Raw genomic sequence first — 8,023 nt, 5'->3', positions numbered from 1 at the left:
ATACAAGAAAAATATTTAACTGAACTGAACACAAAATTACACACATTTATTGACATAAATAGAAAAATACAATAGGTGCCTCTAAAAATGAAACAATTAACATTTTTAGTGATGTGTGTGTGCGAGCGTGTGGATGTGTGTCTTTCTGTGTTCTCGGGGTTGATATCTGATCCCATCCTTTTTCTCGCATCAACAGCGTCCAGATGGGATGCTCTGCCTAAGCCATTAGACTGAAAGTTAAGCCTAATAGTTTGAATGTGCTTTAAATACCTACAGGTGGTCAATCTAGCTGTAGCCAGAGCTAGAATAAACTGAGATGTAAGAAAATATAGAACCTCTTTTCACACAGATGTTCTTTGTTTTTGCTTTACAAGTCATGAGACAAGACAGTGTTCAGGAAATCTTTTCTTATAAATGCTCCAAAATATCTTTCCTACACTGCAAAATCTCTGTGTGTAATCAATCCCCCCGTTATTACCCTTTGTTTTGAAAAAATCCTTCAGAGAAGGAGCAACCACTTAGAACAACTCTCATGTAAGAGGAAGAGAAAGCATGGCCAGGAAAAAAGAATAAAAACAATTATAGAAAACCTGTGGCAATTCACATCATGCCACCGCTTTGGTCTTTGGCCTGGAAAAAAAGAAAGAAAAAAACATTGCACTGAGGCACATCTATTTCTGCTTGCTCCCAGAAACAAATGCTAACTTTTCCACTGCGCCGCAACAGTTTACTGGAGCACTTCGATCACGTTACAATGGCAGAACTCATGAGACGCCTGCTGTCACCCAATAAAGCTTCCATGTCTAGCAGAGGAACTGGCAATTGTGAATACGAGAAAAACCGCTTCATTGCAGGCTTGCACATTTCAGACAAAGCATACAGATTTTTCAGAATAACGTAATAAGTAAAGTTTACTTAGACTAGAAAGTGCTCTTTAAAATTCTAAATGGTCTGCACTTATGAGGCACCTCTTAACCTTAGCAGTTCTACAAAGTGCTTTACAATGTGCTTCTCATTCACCCATTCACTCACACACTATTGGTGGCAGAGCTGCCATCCAAGCCTCTGGCCTGCCATCCGGTGTTTTCCAAATCCACTTGGTCAACAAGTTAGCTGGAAGTCGGAAATGCCTGGGATGGACCCTAAGATTAGAAGACAACCTGATCAAACAACAAACAGCATTAGGAAGCCTCATAGTGCTCTTACAATAGCACTACACAAAAGGACAGCAAACTCTAGTGTTACCATGCTTTCCAGTACATTTTTACCTTCTTATCTTGTCTTTGACACCCAGCTCCAAAGTAAATCTTAAAGCCAATCACAAACTTTCTCCAATTAACTTGGTAGTTGTGTGATTCTGATGTTTTAATACTTTTTAAACAAAGTAAGTCTGTGGATCAGAGGTAAACAGAACAATTTCAGTGTTTTTCCACTGCGAGAATATGGAAAATACAACATAATTCATCCTTATTAACTGACCATTAATCACACAGCCCTATTAAAAAGAGAAAGACCCACAGAATAAAATGGACCGTGAGCGTAAGAGACATTGCCGCTGCCTTTGCACTTTGCTTCAGTCCAAAACACAGCTAGACGAGATAAATAAACACTTACAGAGAGGAAGAAGAGCAGCCCACTGTGCCCTTAGCAGCACTCATTAAACCTAATAGGTCACGCTGCTCCAGCCAGGCTCCACTGACACCCCTAATAGAAGCCTGCATGGTTAAAGGACCATGAAGACCATTAGGGCACTTCAAAGTTCACCCCACTACATTAGGGCCCCGCTGATGTGGCAAAGAGGGGACAGATCCAATTCCTCATTCAGTACTTTATTTTTCCATCAGTTGACCTGTCAGTCAGTCTGCCCTAATAAACAAGTAGATGCCTGAGCTGCTCATTAAGGGCCATCGTTAGCCAGGCTAAGGCTGTAAATGAGTGCTTATATCAGCTTTCAGCGAAAATTTCTTATAGGTCATATTTTAGAGCTGGCACTTGCAGTGTTAAATGATCCCTTAGTTTGAAAAGAAAGCTGCTGCTTGCACTGTAAATCAAATTTCTCCACACATTTTTGGGCCAATGAAGAGACCCACAAACTGTAAAGGACTGTAGCCGAAGCAAAAAGACGTGCAAGCTGGCCTGTAAAAGGCCTCACTCCTAACAGGCTTAGACATACAAATTCACACCAGTCATGTTCACTGCTCTGAAACCAAAGGATACCTCGCTCAAATAAGGAGTTGTCATTGTTAATCAAAAGAAGCTGATTTGTTGATTCTACCCTATGGGAAGTATAAGCAGCAGCAGTCCCCTGTTGTGGCTGTACATCAGTGCGGGGGAGTGGGCAGCAGAAGATGAATGTCCAGCAAAACGTCCCAGTAAATAACTCAGATTTAAGATTTTTGACACACATAAGAAAGTAATCCTCAAGAGGATAAATAATGAATGATCTAAGAGAACTGACATCTGTTTTTAAGTAGGCTCTACAACTAAAGAAGGAAAACTGACAAAGAGCATGATCGAGAAATGTGATGATACTGTCTAGAATACATTTTGTGACTTGCTGTAATATCCAATGAAAACTTTTCCTCACAAAAACAGAAATCACTGGGGCCCAAAATGTGTTGTGTCTGCACAAGAGCATGACATGTCACAGGTTATTGTGTTTGCAGTAGGAGATAAATGTCGCAGGAGGATATGGCTCACAGCTGAGATTAGAGAGGCACATGAGCGGGTGAAGCATATATACCTGCCTTCCCTGGGCTCCTTCTAATGGGGTCTTTGGCTATGAGCCAGCCTTTGCTATTATCTTTAACTGAACTATCATTGAGATCAGTTTCATGTCTTTTCATGCTCATACAGAACATCTGCAGTGTTGTAAATTTGCATTTACAGCAGTTATACCTGACGGGCACATGTGTTTTCTACTTAGGGTTACTGTCTGCAAGAAAGAAAAAGTGTTGAACTTTTTCAAAGGATCTAAACCAAGTATTTTTCTCCTTGTTGACTTAATTAATTTCAATTAAATTATATATATATATATATATATATATATATATATATATATATATATATATATATATACACACACATATACACATATATATATATGTATGTATGTACAAATCAAAACAACGATGCCTCAAGGTGCTTTATCCTACAATAATAGAGCAAAAACTCCAACAATCAGACAACTCCCTATGAGCAAGCTCTTGGCAAGAGTGGTAAGGAAAAACTTCCTTTTAACAGGAAGAGACCTCTGGCAAATACAGCGTAAGGGAGGCAAAGGTTAGGGGAGGGACACAGGACAAACTCAGCACTTAGTACTCAAGTGGGATTATTGTCAGAAATGGAGATTCCCAACTAATGGGCCACAGTTAGTCCTGCTAACAGTCACTGCCAGGCTACAAAGAAACAATATAATTTGACAAAAAGGCCCTCAGATGATACAGAAAAGCCTCTCCTGTGATCTTAACCTTGGCGGAGTCTCTCTTTGATGCATTTTCTCATCTCCACATGTCCAGCAACAACACACAGTCTTTTGTAGGTATGCAACACAACAATCACCAGCAAAATAAATCTTTTTAAAACCATAATTTGAATGTTGTTGTGAAAACTTTGGTGAATATAGGAAGTAATCACCATGAAAGACAGTAAATAATAACTTTATTTACTATTTACTATTAAATAATAATAAAGTTAAATTTCCATTCACACCTTCTTCCAAGGTTTATTTGTGCAATAGCAGCAACAAATTTGCCAACTTCCATCCATCTTCTTCCACTTATCCAATTCAGGGTCATGACTGAGGCCGTCACAGGTGAGAGGCGGGGTACACCCTGGACAAGTTGCCAGTCTGTCGCAGGGCTACGTCGCCAGCTCCAAAACACAAAACTCCCGATTGAAAGCCTAAACGAAGGCCCAGGTGAGAGCAAGCATTCTTGGATGTCAAGGAAAGCACAGTACACATGCGTTGGGTTGTCTTCAGCCATCAGCTGATGGTGGCCACGAAACACGTCACGGTCAGGAGCTGCTTGACAGCCATCTCTGTGGTCTGTAACCATGGAGATGGCCTGGCTGCAGTTCCCATCCTTCACTGACTCTCACTAATAAAATCTAGTTTATTACAGTGTGGAAATGTCTAGTGTGGCTTTTTGACATGCTAACATAAATATAGAGGCAAAGGATTTAAAGTGGTACTGGCACGTGGGTGTAGGTTTGGGCAGGCTAAAAAAGAGATGAACAGCATCGATGTAAAAAAACTGGGTTAGTGGGTTAAAACAGCACTCATGTACTGTTATAGGGACTGTTAAGACACAAGAATAAAAGTGCATATTTGCAGAAGCATTACATTGGAAGAACAGCCTGGTTGGGTTTATAACAGCAGCTTTTTGCATTTACTAGACACATGTGGTAGAACATGAATAATACGACGGATAAAACATGCTTCGACTGTGAGCTGGCATGCTGTAGCCATGAATGACTCACTGTGTTGATTGCTGTAGTTTTTTACTCTGCCTGAGTCAACATACTGAAAGCCTGACTGCAAGTTCCACCCCAACACCCTTCAAGTTTGCTATCAGCCTGTGTTTTTAACCCCTCTACGTCTTTGCTCTGGAGTAGCCTTTTGTCTCTCCGCTCAGCAATATGCTTCCAATTATGAATCCTGTGTATATGGGGATGGTAAAGCGTTCTTCTGATTTATTGCGCGCTCAGGCCCAGTTTTGTTCAGTGCATTTGCACATGGATCCCTCCTGCTGCAGGGCTCAAAGGTCAGACATACACAACAATTGACCTCTCGAGGACTCATGTGCGCCGTGTCACTCTGGATGTGATTGACAGGCAGAGATGATGGCTCAGCAGCGAAAGCCAAGGGGCCGACGCAAAAGCTGCCAAGCGCTGCATTAGCCTCATGTTGTGTGGAAACTTTGGAACGCAGAAACACAAGACAAGCAGTGAAACAAAAATAAAACAAACACCCCCCCCCCGACAATGATACGAATCCCAAGGAGGCTCCAGCACTCACTATCACCAGATTCATGGCCGGCCACTAAACTTTATTTTTCTCATTTGTAACCATAGAACACTTTGCGGTCCTCTCACATGGGTTTGCCAGGGCCATCTATTTGTAGTCATCTGTCCTCGGACTGAAAACACATGCTCCACAAGTGAGTCACAGATCTCTCAAGCCAGTGGTGATGCTTGGCCTGAGAAGCAACTCATCCCCATAGACTAATTTCCCGGCCTTTCTCGCTTACTTCCTGTTTCACGTTGGGCTGTAGGCACCGCATTGTGCGTCACAAGTGCGGCCTGGTCAAGTCCAAAACTGCTGTTTCTGTGGGACAGTTCTGATGTGCTATACCACAACACTGCACAGGGACCTAGAGCATTACCGAAGCTATTATGCTGTCATATGCATTTCCTTGATCCTTACATTTCTATGAGGGTTTTTGTGGATAGATGTGAATCATCTCCCGTGGTATAGTTTCTGCTAAACTGTCCTCAAGGGCTTCTTGTTGAGCACTTCAGCTCCGCACCGGATGTAACACCTTTCACACTGGATCAGCAAAACACAAAAGAGAAACCCAAGTTTTATGTTAAAGAGTGGGTTATTACATGCAGGAAAACGACTCTCTGATTCCCCTGGGAAGCTAACCACCCATAAATCACCAAGCAATGAAAGTTTCCTCTCCAAACAGAGGGCTAAAACAAACTGAACATGGAACCCCTCGGCCTCACCTCGCCCCCATCCTTCACTCCTTCGCTCTCCTTCCCGGTAGGAATTTTTATGAGGAAAGAAGATATGCGGCGGTGCAAACATACACTTGAGCAAAGAGGTAACTGCTACGACATCAATCCTTTAAGATGACTCTTTACTATAACAAACCAAATCAATAAATAAACAAATAATAATAAATAACTCTAACAATATTTTAAGACCTTCTAGGTCCTTAATCAGTAGTGAATGGACTTCAAATCCAACCCCAGTAACTCATAACTGGAGAACAAAGGAGTATTCTCAAATAATGCCTTTACAAATATGGTTTTGTTCTTCTACTAGAAAATCCAAGAGCTCTGGCAGCAGCAATTAATATGGAAAATAATCACACACTGAAAGCAGTTTTTTCTTAAAACCACAAACTGTCAATTCATTTCACTAACTCAAAGCAAAAATGTTTCTTTTGGTGTTCTTCCCTTGTATGAAAGAACTCTTAAATGGAGATCGAAGATGCCAGATTTTGAATTTCAGCTGGTTTTAGTTTGATTTCATGGGTCCAAATGTGTATCGAGCTATGATATCCCGGAGGCAGAACAGCAGAAGGATAAAACAATAAATGTCACAGTACACTGTCTCCCGCGACTTTGTGCAGTGCTTTTTGGAGCCTAATTAACATATAACGTTGTGACCCGAGCGTGCTGCACAGAGTAAACACCCATGATGGTGAAGCGCTGTGCTGAACACCTGTAAGGCTTCACTGCTGAGATCCTGAGCAGATCCGAACATTTCAAATGACAGCAAAGGGAGTGGAGGGGGCACAAGTATACACAAACTGCTACTGGTGCTTAAGTCATTAACAGAAGGTCAAATGCAAAACGTGCTTAAAGCACCACATTGTTTAAATTTGCTTCACAGTCATGTCATGTTTCCAGGATTAAAACAATCAGGCCTCTTGAGAGGTTTTTCACTGTTTACACATCTGATGAAATGTTACACTTTAACACATGCACTGGCGATGCTGCGTTTTGTGGCGATCCTTTATGCCATTTTAAAATACAAAACAACCTAATCTATAGACATTAAAGATGACAGATTTACACTCTGGGGTCGACGTTAAAACACTCGCTACACAAAAGACCCTTCTTGTTCATGCTTAAAGAAGAAAATGTAGCCTCAAGAGAAGTGCATGGAGGAGGAGTAGGAATGCTACTGCCCTCATGTGGTGAATTAAGTCACTGCTGCCTTAAAATAACCACAATTTAAAATAAATTGGCGTTTTTCACAACTAATTTAACATCTACAGTGATGTGTAAAAGTGAATTTATTGGAACATGTGCAAATATAAATGGACATAAGACACAAATGGAGTTGGAACAATTATTAATTAAAAGCTCTTCTTCTCTCAGCACAACCTGCTGACGTTTGTGAGGTAATCACCCTTTCAGCTAAATAAATTTGGCATTTTTGTAACAAGTGGTAAGTAAAAAAAAGTGCCCCAAAATGCAAATAAAAATTGGTTCTTTGTTAATTTTTTGTAAAGTATCTATTCCTTGGGTTTGGTTCCCTTTTGCTTGAATAATTCATCAGTCATTTCTCTGATAATGTTCAGTTACAAGAAATGGACTGAAAATGAGTGAAAAAGCAGCCAGAGCCCTAAGAAACTTTCAGAAAGCTCAGAGAACTACTGATCAAGACTACTTTCAAAATGACAAGAAAGTCTGGCTTGAAAGCAACATATTGAGAAATGTATGGTATAGTAGGGGGATAATTATACTCTGTATTAAAAAACTTTAAATTTTTAAATAAGACAATTAAGACTCTTCTTGTCCTCATAGAACAGATGATACACATTAAATTCCTTAAATACTACAGGGTGAATAATAATGCTGCGGTTTCCAAAACCTCCAAAATAACATCCCGGTGAGCTCTAATAATTGAACTTAGACTGATTCAGTTTGGCAACAACTCACTTAACACCGATGGTTACTGTTTGGGACCATTTTTTAATGCCTTTGGCATTTCTGGAACAAGAAACGAAGCTGTACATTCTTCTTTTATTTGAGGTGGCAGTAATGAGCTCCAGTATATGGTAATGAGGCAGCGAAACTAAAAGAAGTCAGCTGGTCATTGTTTGGTACACCTTGAGCTTAACAATTATTCATGCATGTGTAAAAGTGCACTCTTAATAGGGTCGTTAGGAAAATTGTGATCACATGTTGGGTTGAGTTTTTGAGAGACTGAACAGTGTAAATGGTTTATAAAGAAAGGATGAACACAAATTATACATACAATTAGAAATGATAGATTGTA

The sequence above is a fragment of the Pelmatolapia mariae genome, linkage group LG7, assembly GCF_036321145.2.
Source record: "Pelmatolapia mariae isolate MD_Pm_ZW linkage group LG7, Pm_UMD_F_2, whole genome shotgun sequence".
NCBI classification, from domain to species: Eukaryota; Metazoa; Chordata; class Actinopteri; order Cichliformes; family Cichlidae; genus Pelmatolapia; species Pelmatolapia mariae.
Note: the sequence above shows the minus strand (reverse complement) of the source record.